The sequence below is a fragment of the Lygodium microphyllum genome, chromosome 30 (assembly GCF_053477565.2).
Source record: "Lygodium microphyllum isolate KBCC chromosome 30, Lygodium_microphyllum_v1.1.10, whole genome shotgun sequence".
NCBI classification, from domain to species: domain Eukaryota; kingdom Viridiplantae; phylum Streptophyta; class Polypodiopsida; order Schizaeales; family Lygodiaceae; genus Lygodium; species Lygodium microphyllum.
The window spans coordinates 107495260-107513464 of NC_141164.1; positions in this window are offsets into that span (position 1 = coordinate 107495260).

Consider the following 18205-nt stretch of genomic DNA (forward strand, 5'->3'; position numbering starts at 1 on the left):
TTGTAAACCTTTCCCTCCCGAAGAAGCTAAGACCTTAAAGGTCTTATTACCCCCCCTTCTCGTGGTCAATCCTTTAACGGCTCCTTGCTTCGAAAGAAAGAAGAAGAGTATTGAAGCGGCGGTGGAATTCCGAAAAGGAGTGTAAAGCTGGCTTCACGTTCGAAGGATTACAACTGCGATGCCGCCTAAGAAAGTCCAAGGAGTAGCTGCGGGAGGGTCATCTCCCAGTATCCATGTGGATATCTCACCCCAAAACCAGGTTTTTCCTTCTTGGTTTTTATATCGGTTTTAATGCAATCATGAAAGATGAATTGTTAGGATAAGATATATTTTGTCCTAGTTATTTACGATAAAGGAATTTAGTTTAAGTTGAACATGCAAAATGGATAATGTATAAAACATAGTTTTCCTTCAAATAGCATTATGCATTGAAACAAATTATGAGCAAGAAAATTTACCCACTAAAGTAGTATATTTCGGCTGAATCTTGAAGGTATAAAAACTGCATCTTGCACCATTAACCCCTATTTGTTTCAACAAATCATCATAGAAGATGAAATTCATAAAAGGTTTCTTACGTTGCTTGAACTCTAGGAAATTATCATTGCTAACTTCATATCTTAGTAAGGAAAAGATTGTTATTTGGCATGAGTATCGTTCGCAAGGAAAAAGGAAGATTAATTGAATTTACCTAACCTCAAAGCAATCAAGTTTAGGACTGAAAAATCAATTGTCACAAAGATAACAAATCGTGCCGAGGTGATCTCAATATTACCTTCTAAAAGTTAACCGAATTAATGTAAACTTAGAAATACCTATGTTGCGAAATATGCATTGGGAATGATTTAAAATCCAAGAAACGTTTATACCTTAAATACTTGCTTACCTTCCCTGATTGTAGGGTCAATAAATCGTAAATGTAAAAGAACTAGGGTTTGTCCTTGAGGTTCTTAAAAAGAGACCCTAGGTCCGACAAACGTCAGCTTAAAGAAACTAAAACGGATTGTTTCATCGTATATTACGATGTAGGACTTGCGCAGCAAGTACGAAGTCATATGGTCTTGTGATTGATTCTGAAGAAGAAAGGTTAAATACCCTCAACAAGGATGGCGGATCCTTACGCAAGTTATCTTGCAAAAGGATGTATTCTTTGATATCCTTCTAAGTAAGGAAGGTTTAAAAAAAACCGGAAACTAAAGTATCCAATGAACTTTAAGGTTGACCAAGTTGGGTTAATAGGGTACATCTTAACCCAGAATATAAGGGATTTTGCCAAGTTGCAAGACACCCTAGAACGAGTGCTGACGCATTCGAAAGGAAAGAATCATTCCTTAGTAGTTTGCCAACAACAAGATCGATTAATGGAAATGTTTGTACTTGCTAGAGATTTTTAGAGCACTGTTTGATTTATGAATTACAAATTAAATGAATATCCATACTTCAGGTTGAAGGCCTGAAGGGAGAGGCAGCTTCAGTTACCCCCGACTGCCTGCCTGACCCTAACAAAGGGGGTTGTTGACCGCGCCGGGAACGTGGACCGAACCCTCATGTCAGAGGTCTCTCCATTGAGATCTACTTGGAGCAGGAGGATGCTTGGGTGCCAGGGGGGGCTCTGGCCGTAAATCCCTCGCCTTCCAGGTCCTACACAAGAGGCTAACATGACTCGGGATTGGATCTCGAGGCTCCCATACTAGTCTACGGGCGGAAACTTGGAATAGTGATCCCTGTGGATTGCTGGATAGCCTTTGGGCAGATTATGGACAAGCCTACAGGTGGAACTCCTTGTATTTCAAAGATAAATATGATGATATGTTAATAAAGAACTTGTTTGATATTTTTTTTCTATGTCACGTGATAAGATTACGTGAAGGAATGAGCGCTTAACGGATTAATTAAAGAAGCTAATTGTTACATGTCCAATTAAATGTGTTAGATAATTACCTAACTAAAACAAACCGAGCAAACTGTGGAGGACGGGCCATGGGTCCGTCCTACGGTTGGGTGGTCCCGGTTGGCCGGAAACTTTTCTCAAATCTCGAAGAACAGCGGGATGATCGTCAAAGGACACGAACAACGAAAGCGATGACCTAGAGTTATTCTTACTCGATTTACACTGTTTTAGGGGAACGGAATGGGACTATACCTTATGGCAGAGAGGTTGAGCTTCGTATGCCTCTCGTTTCCCATTCTCCTTGAACCAAGTGCAGCGTGAATCTGCTTCCGACCTGGCGTTTCTGCGTAAAGTAGTTCGCTTAGGTCTGATGCTAGTTGCTGTTAGGTAATGACCAATCAGGAAAACCCTAATTCCGGTCAATCCTAAGTGGAAAAGGCTAGAATACTTCCGCTACATAGCAGACGTGGAAAGCCCTAGATCCCAAAACTCGTAACATTCCATGGGAGTGCCAGGCGAAACTTTCTAGACATCCTTCCCGATGGACTGCTAAGATGTATCCTAGATAATGCTAGTGGACACGTTATAGTTGGTATCAGACCCGACCAACAACGGAATTGTTTTTATGAAATATCAATAAAATGAAGTAAAGAAATTATTTCCAAACATTTTCTTACCTTCAATACTATCTTGCAGAATTACGAAGTGTGGAACAAGTTTTTGGTATTTCGGGTCATGTTTATGACTGCAATGCATTCTCCGCTTTATAGACAAAGAACTGGGATGATGAACATTCTGGAGCAGATTTATAATCCATCACCTTTGTACATAGAACGAAGATGGAAGGGTGATTCAAGAATCTACTATATAGCCGCCCACCGGTTTGCTTATCTACAGACCAACCTAAAAAGGATCAAGTGGTTGGAAGACTTGAAAGTCCTGAAGCTATTCGTTTTTGTGGAAGCTCGCGTAAATTCGACTTTATATATTCAGGGTCGGAGGGTTGAGATGAACTCGTATGTATATGAGGAAGTAACTCGTGTAATCCCGGCCGACATGATTAAAGTATTGGGCCGCCATGAGAAGTATGGATTCCAACGGAAAGGATATCCTGAACTTTCAATGACTTACCGATTCCTGAAGATCCATGACCCAAAACCTTACTATTACACAGTTCCTGTAGATAAATGCAATACAACGTTGTTCTCCCCAAACTAAATGTAACAATTGGCTTATTGTCACATGAAACGTTGTATTCAAAATGGCTATGCCCATGTAAATACAAATAAAGACTTCTTCTTATCAATGTATGGCTGTGCATAAGAGTTGACAAAAAGTTAAGTAGCTACATTGTTTACGAGATAGCTGAATTCAAGATGTAATATAAGCTAACGTCGATTATCGTATAATAACATTAAGAAAACCTTTATTCAGGCACAACCCCAGGTACAGGTTCCAAATTCGCCTCCTACAGCAAGTACTGCTGTGATCGAGGAGAAGAAGTTCCTTCTCAAGCAGATTAAACCACACGAGTTTGACGGGAGAGGCAAATTCGTTCAGGCTCATGCTGATATTTGGAATGAATCCATGGAGGATTAATTCGAAGCAGCCGGTACTGCACCCGCCAATCAAGCAATGCTCGCTAAGTTAAAACTCACCGGCGAAGCCAGACATTGATGGAAGCAATGGTGCAGGGATCAAGGGATTGTAGAGGGATCCGTTACCTGGGAGAAGCTGAAGAAAGCCGTGCAGGGTAGATACTTACCACCTGAATATTGCACGCAGAAAATGAACGATTTCTACGAGCTAAAATAGCTAGGACTCACTCTTAATGCATACTACTCTAAATTTGTCTCACTTTTAAAGTATGCGCCACAGATGGACATGACACAACAGGTGTTCAAATTTAGTGCAGGCTTAAATCCACCAGTAAATACCCATCTCGAATCTATGCGTCCATCAGATCTTTAGGATGCCCTCATTCGAGCAGCGCCTATAATTCAGGAGGTGCAGTCTAGACCAAGGGGTAACAAAACTTGGTCCTATAATGACCCGAACAAAGGAGCATTCAGACCTGAAATGAAGAGAGTTCAAGGTCATAATCAGGGACAAAGAAAGAAAGCAAGGACGAATAACGTCAACAACTTTGTTCCTACTCAAAGTAATGGCCGAAACCTCTGTTGTTTCCACTACAATGAACTCGTCACTTCAAGAGGCAATGTCCCAAGCTCAGCGGAGGACATTGCCAAGCACCTTTCCAAGGAACATGCCATGGTCAAGGAGCCGTTACCCATGGAAGAGGAAAAACCGCCTGCATTGCCAATAGGCAAATGTGCGAAGGAGGGGAAGAAGAAGATCCGACCATGGAAGCAGAGTTCCAAAGAGCGATAGTCCATGCGGCTTTACACAAGAAAGGGCCGAATCGCCAGTTCTCGGTGATTCAGACACCGTCGGACTATCAAGGTAAAGGTTTCAAAACCTTGATTGATTGTGGTTGTACACATTCCTTTATCTCGCCAGCATGTGCAAAAAGATTAGGAATAGCCACAATAGAAGCACCTACCCTGCGTGTGGAATTGGCAAATGGTCGTGAGGTAACTTGTACCAGGCAAACTGCTAAGGTGGAATTCTTTATGGGAGGAAAGAAGACTTCGGTTAAATTCAAAGTCATGAATTTAGGTATCTATGAGTGTCTACTCGGAATGGATTGGCTTAAGCCCAACGATGCCCACATTCACTGTGGAAAGGGTTAAGTTTCCTTTCGAAACTTTGAAAGGGAATTAGTCACAACTCAAGGTGAGGCAGGAGTGCCAAGAATCCAATTGGCCAAAGTATCTCAGATCATAAAAGGAGTCAGAAAAGGATTACCCACTTACTTGATCAAACTCAACAAATTAGATCAAAAGCAAGAGTCTCATGAAGGGCCTTCTTGGCTAAAGGAATACGCGGACGTATTCCTTGAAGAGTTGACTGAGCTTTTGCCTCAAAGATAAGTGGATCATGAGATTAGGTTAGTGCCTCGAGCTGCACCAATTACGAAGAGACCTTATAGAATGTCTATACCAGAAGCAATTGAGTTGAAGGAACAACTCAAGCAACTATTAGATCAGGGCTACATCCGGCCTAGCAATTCACCGTGGGGAGCTCCAGTACTATTCTAGAAAAAGAAAGATGGGACACTTTGACTATGTATTGATTACCGAGGGTTGAATCAATCAACAGTAAAGAACAAGTATCCTATTCCTAGAATAGATGAGCTTCTTGATCATCTTCAGGGTGCAAAGATCTTCTCCAAGATTGATCTCAGGTCAGGTTACTATCAGATAAGGATCAAGGAAGAAGATATCCCAAAGATGGCCTTCAATACAAGATATGGGTACTTTGCGTTCCTGGTTATGACATTCGGGCTCACGAATGTACCTGCCACCTTCAATAGGTTAATGCATGATATCTTTAGGCCATATCTTGATGATTTTGTACTTGTCTTCTTTGATGACACTTTAGTCTATTCTAAATAGGAAGAAGATCATGAACCTCAACTTCGGATTGTCCTTGAGACAATGAGGTCACATAAGTTGTATGCTAAAATGAAGAAGTGTGCATTCTTCAAGCGTGAGATTGAATATCTGGGATTCATAGTATCATAAGAAGGAATATCAGTGGACCCAACCAAGGTCAGAGATGTGCTTGAGTGGCCAATACCAGTATCCGTCAAAGAGATACGTAGCTTTCTTGGATTGATAGGATGGTATAGGGTCTTCATAAAAAACTATGCTTTGATTGCAGCACCTCTGATGGATTTACTGAAGAAGCAGACTTCTATTGCATGGTCAACTCCCGAACAAAATAGCTTCGACAGATTGAAGCAAAGTTTGGTATCAACACCTATTCTAAAACTTCTAGACCTCAATAAGGAATTCGAGGTAGTAACTGATGCTAGCATTCTTGCCTTGGGGTGTGTACTTATTCAAAAAGGTCATCCAGTAGCATACTCTTCAAGAAAACTGAAGAACCATGAAAAGGATTATGCTACGCATGATCTGGAATTACTAGCTGTCATCCATGCTCTAAAGCTTTGGAGACACTACCTATTAGGTAACAAGTTTACTCTAGTAACCGACCATAAGAGTCTCAAATGGATCTTTACCTAGAACGAGCTCAACATGAGGGAACGTTGGTGGATTGAAGTGTTGGAGGAATATGATTTTGAAATCAAGTACCGACCAGGGAAAGAGAATGTAGTTGCCGATGCACTTAGTCGCAAGGCATTCCTAAATTCCCTAATCTTGCAGAATCCATCAATGGCCAGATCTCTAGCTACAAAAGTATCTATGCCAAATAACCCTATACTTGAGTTAGCTAGAGAGGAAGCATGCCATGATTTGGCCTACCAAACAATGCTAAAGGAGATCTCTACCAAGGAGCAGAATCAAAAGTTGCAAGCTAATATCAAGAATTTTCCGCTAATAATGGACTTGTCTACTATAGAACAAGGCTATGTATACCGACAAGCCAGTCACTTAAGCAGAAGATAATGTGGGAAGCTCATGATTCCCCTTTCGTAGGACATCCTGGCTATGCTAAGACTCTTAATGCAGTTAGGAAGAGCTACCATTGGGAGAGGATCAAAGGTGACGTTCTCAAATATGTCGCTGAGTGTTTGTCTTGCCAACGTATCAAAGCCAAACATGTCATGTTGCTAGGGAAACTGCAACCGCTTGACATTCCCCAAATGAAATGGGAATTCATTAGTATGGACTTTGTTGTAGGCCTACCCCAAATCCAGGGAGGATACAATTCCATCATGATTGTGGTTGACATGCTTACCAAGGTTGCACACCTTATTCCGGTAAAAACAAACTATAAAGCCTCCGACATTGCAATATTGTTTATCAAGGAGATATTCAAGCTACATGGTTTACCCAGAAGAATCATTAGTGACCGTGATTCTCTCTTCACATCACACTTTTGGAGAGCTATCTTTAAAGCTATTGGGACTCAACTCTGTTTTAGCACCGCCTACCATCCCCAAAGGGATGGCCAAACAGAGCGAGTAAATCAAGTTATCGAGGATATGCTTAGGGCATACTGCTCTCGAGAACCAGAGAGGTAGATTCAATAATTTCCTTTGGTAGAATTTGCATACAATGCTTCTTACCAGCAGAGCATTCAGATGACCCCTTTTCATGCATTATATGGCCATGATTGCAGAAGTCCCCTAAACTTCTCAGATCCAACCTTAAGGGTTGAAGCTTAAAGACAAATGTTGGAAGACATGGATGATCAAATAAAGTCAATAAGACAAGACATACAAGCGGCCAAGGATAGACAGAAGGCATACACGGATTTGAAGCGTCAAGAAAAAGTCTTCGAAGAAGGAGACATGGTCTTCATTCACGTACGCCCTAAAAAGAGTTCTCTATCCCTAGGAGATTGCAAGAAGCTAAGTCCAAGGTATTGTGGGCGGTACAAAATCCTCAAATGCCTAGGACCCAATGCTTATAGATTGCAACTCCCTGAGAACCTCAAAGTTCACAATGTATTCCATATCAGCCTATTGAAAAAATATGTACCCAACCCTAGCCATGTACTTGATGACCAACAAATTGTAAAACCTAGTCAAGGAGTCCTTGAGCTAAGGCTTGATACGATGTTTGATGTTAGGGAGAGACAATTAAGATCCAGAATCTTGAGAGAATGCCTCATCTAGTGGAAAGATTATCTCGAAGAGGATGCCACTTGGATAGAACAAGACACTCTCAACCATCCATATCCCCAGTTTATCTCGAGATGAGGACATCTCGATTCCTCTAAGGGGGACAGAATGTAATATATCAAATTAAGATAAAAGGAAATTTTTTTTCCCTTATCCTCCTATCCGCGGCACGTCGTGCTGGAAGGAGGGAAAGGGATAGAGGAGCCAGCAAGCTCCTCACTGAAGCTTGCTCGGCTCCATAGACATGCACCATGACACATAGGAGGAGGAGGATTCCCTCCCCTCCCCTATATAAATGAGGGAGTAGATCGTGAGAGAGGGGGACGAAGCCATCGCCCTGTTCATGTTGCTGCCGAGGGAGGAGGAAGGACCGCTGCCGAACGTTGCGCTGCCGCCCTACAAATATGTAGAAGGAGGGAGGGATAGCCACTTCATCGCCGCCTGCAGCCTTTCACCCCCCTTTGGACACCGTCGAAAGATTCCTCCCCCCCCCACGTGGCTCCTGACCGACCCCCACAGAAGCTTCAAGAAGCTTCTTGAAGCTTCTAAGGGGGGCTCCTTAAGCCCCCCTTCCTATACCTTAGAATCCTTTCACCCCCCCTCCCGGTTTTATCCCCTTAGAATCTTTTCACACCCCCCTCCCGTTTTTAAACCCTTAAGCCCTTTTCTCCCTTAAAGCACCTTCTCGTGGAAGCCTTAACCCTTTCCGAAGAACCCTTAACCTTTCCCGTGGGGCCATTAAACCCCCACTCCTATTGGCCTCATAAACCACAAAATTTCCCCCCATGCTTAAATTTATAAGTCCCTTCTTGTTTTCTCCTTGAAACCTGTGTTGCATCCCCTCATATTCCTTTTTATCACACCCCCCCCAAGCCCCTTTTTAACCCCCATGTCCCCTTTTTCCTTACACACTTTTTCCCCGTGCTATAATCCCTTGTGTTACCCTTCAAATTTCCCCCTGGCTTTGAAAACCCCTAAGTCCTTTCACTCCCGTGCCCAAAGATCTCCCAAGGTTCATATGTTTGCAAAGCCACACTCACACACAACCTTTTTGCCGTGTATATACCCTATAGGGCCTTTTTAGGCTTTGTAAACCTTTCCCTCCCGAAGAAGCTAAGGCCTTAAAGGTCTTATTACCCCCCTTCTCGTGGTCAATCCTTTAACGGCTCCTTGCTTCGAAAGAAAGAAGAAGAGTATTGAAGCGGCGGTGGAATTCCGAAAAGGAGTGTAAAGCTGCCTTCACGTTCGAAGGATTACAACTGCGATGCCGCCTAAGAAAGTCCAAGGAGTAGTTGTGGGAGGGTCATCTCCCGGTATCCATGTGGATATCTCACCCCAAAACCAGGTTTTTCCTTCTTGTTTTTTATATCGGTTTTAATTCAATCATGAAAGATGAATTGTTAGGATAAGATATATTTTGTCCTAGTTATTTACGATGAAGGAATTTAGTTTAATTGAACATGCAAAATGGATAATGTATAAAACATAGTTTTCCTTCAAATAGCATTATGCATTGAAACAAATTATGAGCAAGATTATTTACCCACTAAAGTAGTATATTTCGACTGAATCTTGAAGGTATAAAAACTGCATCTTGCACCATTAACCCCTATTTGTTTCAACAAATCATCATAGAAGATGAAATTCATGAAAGGTTTCTTACGTTGCTTGAACTCTAGGAAGTTATCATTGCTAACTGCATATCTTAGCAAGGAAAAGATTGTTATTTGGCATGAGTTTCGTTCGCAACGAAAAAGGAAGATTAATTGAATTTACCTAACCTCAAAGCAATCAAGTTTAGGACTGAAAAATCAATTGTCACAAAGATAACAAATCGTGCCGAGGTGATCTCAATATTACCTTCTAAAAGTTAACCGAATTAATGTAAACTTAGAAATACCTATGCTGCGAAATATGCATTGGGAATGATTTAAAATCCAAGAAATGTTTATACCTTAAATACTTGCCTACCTTCCCTGATTGTAGGGACAATAAATCGTAAATGTAAAAGAACTAGGGTTTGTCCCTAAGGTTCTTAAAAAGAGACCCTAGGTCCGACAAACATCAGCTTAAAGAAACTAAAACGGATTGTTTCATCGTATATTACGATGCAGGACTTGCGCAGCAAGTACAAAGTCATATGGTCTTGTGATTGATTCTGAAGAAGAAAGGTTAAATACCCTCAACAAGGATGGCGGATCCTTACGCAAGTTATCTTGCAAAAGGATGTATTCTTTGATATCCTTCTAAGTAAGGAAGGTTTAAAAAAAAACCGGAAACTAAAGTATCCAATGAACTTTAAGGTTGACCAAGTTGGGTTAATAGGGTACACCCTAACCTAGAATATAAGGGATCTTTCCAAGTTGCAAGACACCCTGGCACGAGTGCTGATGCATTCGAAAGGAAAGAATCATTCCTTAGCAGTTTACCAATAACAAGATCGATGAATGGAAATGTTTGTGCTTGCTAGAGATTTTTAGAACACTGTTTGATTTATGAATTACAAATTAAATGAATATCCATACTTCAGGTTGAAGGCCTGAAGGGAGAGGCAGCTTCAGTTACCCCCGACTGCCTGCCTGACCCTAACCAAAGGGGTTGTTGACCGCGCCGGGAACGTGGACTGAACCCGCCGCGAGAGGTCTCTCCGTTGAGCTCTACTTGGAGCAGGAGGACGCTTGGGTGCCAGGGGGGCTCTGGCCGTAAACCCCTCGCCTTCCGGGTCCTGCACAAGAGGCTAATGTGACTCGGGATTGGATCTCGAGGCCCTCATACTAGTCTACGGGCGGAAGCTTGGAATAATGATCCCTCTGGATTACTGGATAGCCTTCGAGCAGATTATGGACAAGCCTACAGGCGGAACTCCTTGTATTTCAAAGATAAATATGATGATATGTTAATAAAGAACTTGTTTGATATTGTTTTTCTATGTCACGTGATAAGATTACATGAAGTAACGAGTGCTTAACGGATTAATTAAAGAAGATAATTGTTGCATGTCCAATTAAATGTGTTAGATAATTACCTAACTAAAACAAACCGAGGAAAGTGCAGAGCATGGGCCATGGGTCCATCCTATGGTTGGGTGGTCCCGGTTGGCTTGAAACTTTTCTCAGATCTCGAAGAACAGCGGGATGATCGTCAAAGGACACGAACAACGAAAGCGATGACCTAGAGTTATGTCTTACTCGATTTACGCTGTTTTAGGGGAACAGAATGGGACTATGCCTTATGGCAGAGAGGTTGAGCTTTGCATTTCTCTCATTTCCCATTCTCCTTGAACCAAGTGCAGTGTGAATCCGCTTCGGACCTGGCGTTTCTGCGTAAAGTAGTTCGCTTGGGTCCGACGCTAGTTGCTGTTAGGTAATGACCAATCAGGAAAACCCTTATTCCGGTCGATCCTAAGTGGGAATGGCCAGAATACTTCCGCTACGTAGCAGACGCAGAAAGCCCTAGATCCCAAAACCTGTAACATTCCATGGGAGTGCCGGGTGGAGCTTTCTAAACATCCTTCCCAATGGACTGCTAAGATGTGTCCTGGATAATGCTAATGGACACGTTACAGTTGGTATTGGAGCCGATCAACAACGGAATTGTTTTTATGAAATCTCAATAAAATGAAGTAAAGAAATTGTTGTCGTCCAAAAATTTTCTTACCTTCAATATTGTCTTGCAGAATTACGAAGCGTGGAACAAGTTTTTGGTGTTTCGGGTCATGTTTATGACTGCAATGCATTCTCCGCTTTATAGACAAAGAATTGGGATGATGAACATTCTGGAGCAGATTTATAATCCATCACCTTTGTACATAGAACGAAGATGGAAGGGTGCTTCAAGAATCTACTATATAGCCGCCCACCGGTTTGCTTATCTATAGACCAACCTAAAAAGGATCAAGTGGTTGGAAGACTTGAAAGTCCTGGAGCTGTTCATTTTTGTGAAAGCTCACGTAAATATGACTTTACATAATCAGGGTCGGAGGGTTGAGATGAACTCATATGTATATGAGGAAGTAACTCGTGTAATCCCCACCGATAGGATTAAAGTATTGTGCTGCCATGAGAAGTATGGATTCCAATGGAAAGGATATCCTGAACTTTCAATGACTTACCGATTCCTGAAGATCCATGACCCAAAACCTTACTATTACACAGTTCCTGTAGATAAATGCAATACAACATTGTTCTCCCCAAACTAAATGTAACAATTGGCTTATTGTCACATGAAACGTTGTATTCAAAAGGGCTATGCCCATGTAAATACAAATAAAGACTTCTTCTTATCAATGTATGGTTGTGCATAAGAGTTGACAAAAAGTTAAGTAGTTACATTGTTTACAAGATAGCTGAATTCAAGATGTAATATAAGCTAACGTCTATTATCGTATAATAACAATAAGAAAACCTTTATTCAGGCACAACCCCAGGTACAGGTTCCAAATTTGCCTCCTACAGCAAGTACTACTGTGATCCAGGAGAAGAAGTCTCTTCTCAATCAGATTAAACCACCCAAGTTTGACGGGAGAGGCAGATTCGTTCAGGCTGATGTTGAAATTTGGATTGAATCCATGGAGGATTAATTCAAAGCAGTCGGTACTGCACCCGCCAATCAAGCAATGCTCGCCAAGTTAAAACTCACCGGCGAAGCCAGACTTCGGTGGAAGCAATGGTGCAGGGATCAAGGGATTGTAGAGGGATTCGTTACCTGGGAGAAGCTGAAGAAAGCCGTGCAAGGTAGATACTTACCACCATCATATCGCACGCAGAAAATGAACGAGTTCTACGAGCTAAAATAACTAGGACTCACTCTTGACGCATACTACTCTAAATTTGTCTCAGTTTTAAAGTATGCGCCACAGATGGACATGACACAACAGGTGTCCAAATTTTGTGCGGGCTTAAATCCACCAGTAAATACCTGTCTTGAAACTATGCGTCCATCAGATCTTCAGGATGCATTCATTCGAGCGGTGCCTATAATTCAGGAGGTGCAGTCTAGACCAAGGGGTAACAAAACTTGGTCCTATAATGACCCGAAAAGAGGAGAATTCAAACCTCAAATGAAGAGAGTTCAAGGTCATAATCACGAACAAAGAAAGAAAGCAAGGACAAATAACGTCAACAACTTTGTTCCTACTCAAAGTAATGGCCGAAACCTCCGTTGTTTCCACTGCAACGAACCCGATCACTTCAAGAGGCAATGTCCCAAGCTCGACAGAGGACATCGCCAAGCACCTTTCCAAGGAACAGGCCGTGGTCAAGGAGCCGCTAGTCGTGGAAGAGGAAGAACCACCTGCATTGCCAATAGGCAAATGTGCGAAGGAGGGGAAGAAGAAGATCCGACCATGGAAGCAGAGTTCCAAAGAGCGACAGTCCACGCTGCTTTACACAAGAAAGGACCGAATCGCCAGTTCTCGGTGGTTCAGACACCATCGGACTATCAAGGTAAAGGTTTCAAAACCTTGATTGATTGTGGCAGTACACATTCCTTTATCTCACCAGCATGTGCAAAAAGATTAGGAATAGCCACAGTAGAAGCACCTACCCAGCTTGTGGAATTGGCAAATGGTCATGAGGTAACTTGTACCAGGCAAATTGCTAAGGTGGAATTCTTTATGGGAGGAAAGAAGACTTCGGTTAAATTCAAAGTCATGAATTTAGGTATCCATGAGTGTCTACTCGGAATGGATTGGTTTAAGCCCAACGACACCCACATTCACTGTGGAAAGGGTCAAGTTTTCTTTCAGAACTTTGAAAGGGAATTAGTCACAATTCAAGGTGAGGCAGGAGTGCCAAGAATCCAATTGGCCAAAGTATCTCGAATCATAAAAGGAGTCAGAAAAGGATTACCCACTTACTTGATCAAACTCAACAAATTAGATCAAAAGCAAGAGTCTCATGAAGGGCCTTCTTCGCTAAAGGAATATGCAGACGTATTCCTTGAAGAGTTGACTGAACTTCCACCTAAAGATAAGTGGATCATGAGATTAGGTTAGTGCCTTGAGCTGCACCAATTGCCAAGAGACCTTATAGAATGTCTATACCAGAAGCAATTGAGTTGAAGGAACAACTCAAGCAACTATTAGATCAGGGCTATATCAAGCCTAGCAATTCACCATGGGGAGCTCCAGTACTATTCTAGAAAAAGAAAGATGGGACACTTCGACTATGTATTGATTATCGAGGGTTGAATCAATCAATAGTCAAGAACAAGTATCCTATTCCTAGAACTAGATAAGCTTCTTGATCGTCTTCAAGGTGCAAAGATCTTCTCCAAGATTGATCTCAGGTCAGGTTACTATCAGATAAGGATCAAGGAAGAAGATATCCCAAAGACGGCCTTCAATACAAGATATGGGCACTTTGAGTTCCTGGATATGTCATTCGGGCTCACGAATGCACCTGCCACCTTCAATAGGTTAATGCAGGATATCTTTAGGCCATATCTTAATGATTTCGTGCTTGTCTTCTTCGATGACACTTTAGTCTATTCTAAACAAGAAGAAGTTCATGAACCTCATCTTTAGATTGTCCTTGAGACAATGAGGTCACATAAGTTGTATGCTAAAATGAAGAAGTGTCCATTCTTCAAGCGTGAGATTGAATATCTGGGATTCATAGTATCATAAGAAGGAATATCAGTGGACCCAGCCAAGGTCAGAGATGTGCTTGAGTGGCCAATACCAGTATCCGTCAAAGAGATACGTAGCTTTCTTGGATTGATAGGATGGTATAGGGTCTTCATAAAAAACTATGCTTTGATTGCAGCACCTCTGATGGATTTACTGAAGAAGCAGACTTCTATTGCATGGTCAACTCCCGAACAAAATAGCTTTGACAGATTGAAGCAAAGTTTGGTATCAACACCTATTCTAAAACTTCCAAACCTCAATAAGGAATTTGAGGTAGTAACTGATGCTATCATTCTTGCCTTGGGTTGTGTACTTATTCAGGAAGGTCATCCAGTAGCATACTCTTCAAGAAAACTGAAGAACCATGAAAAGAATTATGCTACACATGATCTGGAATTACTAGCTGTCATCCATGCTCTAAAGCTTTGGAGACACTACCTGTTCGGTAACAAGTTTACTCTAGTAACCGACCTTAAGAGTCTCAAATGGATCTTTACCTAGAACGAGCTCAACATGAGGCAACGTCGGTGGATTGAAGTGTTGGAGGAATATGATTTTGAAATCAAGTACCGACCAGGGAAAGAGAATGTAGTTGCCGATGCACTTAGTCGCAATGCATTCCTAAATTCCCTAATCTTGCAAAATCCATCAATGGCCAGATCTCTAGCTACAAAAGTATCTATGCCAAACAACCCTATACTTGAGTTAGCTAGAGAGGAAGCATGCCATGATTTGGCCTACCAAACAATGCTAAAGGAGATCTCTACCAAGGAGAAGAATCAAAAGTTGCAAGCTAAGTATTAGGAATTTTCCGCTAATAATGGACTTGTCTACTATAGAACAAGGCTATGTATACCGGCAAGCCAGTCACTTAAGCAGAAGATAATGTGGGAAGCTCATGATTCCCCTTTCGCAGGACATCCTGGCTATGCTAAGACTCTTAATGTAGTTAGGAAGAGCTACCATTGGAAGAGGATCAAATGTGAAATTCTCAAATATATCGCTGAGTGTTTGTCTTGCCAACGTATCGAAGCCGAACATGTCATGATGCCAGGGAAACTGCAACCGCTTGACATTCCCCAAATGAAATGGGAATTCATCAGTATGGATTTTGTTGTAGGCCTACCCCAAATCTAGGGAGGATACAATTTCATCATGATTGTGGTTGACATGCTTACCAAGGTTGCACACCTTATTCCAGTAAAAACAAACTATAAAGCCTCCGACATTGCAAGATTGTTTATCAAGGAGATATTCAAGCTACATGGTTTACCCAGAAGAAGAATCATTAGTGACCGTGATTCTCTCTTCACATCACACTTCTGGAGAGCTATCTTTGAAGCTATTGGGACTCAACTCTATTTTAGCACCGCCTACCATCCCCAAACGGATGGCCAAACAGAGCGAGTAAATCAAGTTATCGAGGATATGCTTAGGGCATATTGCTCTCGAGAACCGAAGAGGTGGATTCAATACTTGCCTTTGGTAGAATTTGCATACAATGCTTCTTACCAGCAGAGCATTCAGATGACCCCTTTTCATGCATTATATGGCCATGATTGCAGAAGTCCCCTAAACTTCTCAGATCCAACCTTAAGGGTTGAAGCTTAAAGACAAATGTTGGAAGACATGGATGATCAAATAAAGTCAATAAGACAAGACATACAAGCGGCCAAGGATAGACAGAAGGCATACACGGATTTGAAGCGCCAAGAAAAAGTCTTCGAAGAAGGAGACATGGTCTTCATTCACGTACGCCCTAAAAAGAGTTCTCTATCCCTAGGAGATTGCAAGAAGCTAAGTCCAAGGTATTGTGGGCGGTACAAAATCCTCAAATGCCTAGGACCCAATGCTTATAGATTGCAACTCCCTGAGAACCTCAAAGTTCACAATGTATTCCATATCAGCCTATTGAAAAAATATGTACCCAACCCTAGCCATGTACTTGATGACCAACAAATTGTAAAACCTAGTCAAGGAGTCCTTGAGCTAAGGCTTGATACGATGTTTGATGTTAGGGAGAGACAATTAAGATCCAGAATCTTGAGAGAATGCCTCATCTAGTGGAAAGATTATCTCGAAGAGGATGCCACTTGGATAGAACATTCAGATGACCCCTTTTCAAGCATTATATGGTCATGATTGCAGAAGTCCCCTAAACTTCTCAGATCCAACCTTAAGGGTTGAATCTTCAAGACAGATGTTGGAAGACATGGATGATCAAATCAAGTCAATAAGACAAGACATACAAGCGGCCAAGGATAGACAGAAGGCATACGCGGATTTGAAGCATCAAGAAAAAGTCTTCAAAGAAGGAGACATGGTCTTCATTCGCGTATGCCCTAAAAAGAGTTCTCTATCCCTAGGAGATTGCAAGAAGCTAAGTCCAAGGTATTGTGGGCTGTACAAAATCCTCAAATGCCTAGGACCCAATGCTTATAGATTGCAACTCCCTCAGAACCTAAAAGTTCACAATGTATTCCATATCAGCCTATTGAAAAAATATGTACCCAACCTTAACCATGTACTTGATGACCAACAAATTGTACTGCCTAGTCAAGGAGTCCTTGAGCTAAGGCTTGATAGGATCTTAGATGTTAGGGAGACACAATTAAGATCAAGAACCTTGAGAGAATGCCTCGTCCAGTGGAAAGATTATCCCGAAGAGGATGCCACTTGGATAGAAGAAGACACTCTCAACCATAAATATCCCCAGTTTATCTCAAGATGAGGACATCTCGATTCCTCTAAGGGGGAGAGAATGTAATATATCAAATTAAGGTAAAATGAGATTTTTTTTTTCCTTATCCTCCTATCTGCGGTGCGTCATGCTGGAAGGAGGGAAGGGGATAGAGGAGCCAGCAAGCTCCTCGCTGGAGCTTGCTCAGCTCCATAGGCATGCACCATGACACATAGGAGGAGGAGGATTCCCTCCCCTCCCCTATATAAATGAGGGAGTAGGCCGTGAGAGAGGGGGATAAAGCCATTGCCCTGTTCGTGTTGTTGCCTAGGGAGGAGGAAGGACCGCTTCCGAACGCTGTGCTGCCACCCTGCAAATCTTTAGAAGGAAAGAGGGATAGCCACTTAGTTGCCGCCTGCAGCCTTTCACCCCCCTGTGGACGCCATCAGAAGATTTTCTCCCCCCACGTGGCTCCTGACCGACGCCCACAGAAGCTTCAAGAAGCTTCTTGGAGCTTCTAAGGGGGGGCTCCTTAAGCCCCTCTTCCTATACCTTAGAATCCTTTCACCCCCCCCCCTCTCGGTTTTATCCCCTTAGAATCCTTTCACACCCCCCTCCCGTTTTTAAACCCTTAAGCCCTTTTCTCCCTTAAAGCACCTTCCCGTGGAGGCCTTAACCCTTTTCGAAGAACCCTTAACCTTTCCCGTGGGGCCATTAAACTCCCACTCCCGTTGGCCTCATAAAGCACAAATTTTCCCCCCGTGCTTAAATTTATAAGTCCCTTCTTGTGTTCTCCTTGAAACCCCGTGTTGCATCCCCTCATATTCCTTTTTATCGCACCCCCCCTAAGCCCCTTTTTAACCCCCGTGTCCCCTTTCTCCTTACACAGTTTTTCTGCGTGCTATAATCCCTTGTGTTACCCTTCAAATTTCCCCCCTGGGTTTGAAAACCCCTAAGTCCTTTCATTCCCGTGCCCAAAGATCTCCCAAGGTTCATATGTTTGCAAAGCCACACTCACACACAACCTTTTTGCCATGTATATACCCTATAGGGCCTTTTTAGGGTTTGTAAACCTTTCCCTCCCTAAGAAGCTAAGACCTTAAAGGTCTTATTACCCCCCTTCTCGTGGTCAATCCTTTAACGGCTTCTTGCTTCGAAAGAAAAAAGAAGAGTATTGAAGCGGTGGTGGAATTCCAAAAAGGAGTGTAAAGCTGCCTTCACGTTCGAAGGATTACAACTGTGATGCCGCCTAAGAAAGTCCAAGGAGTAGCTGTGGGAGGGTCCTCT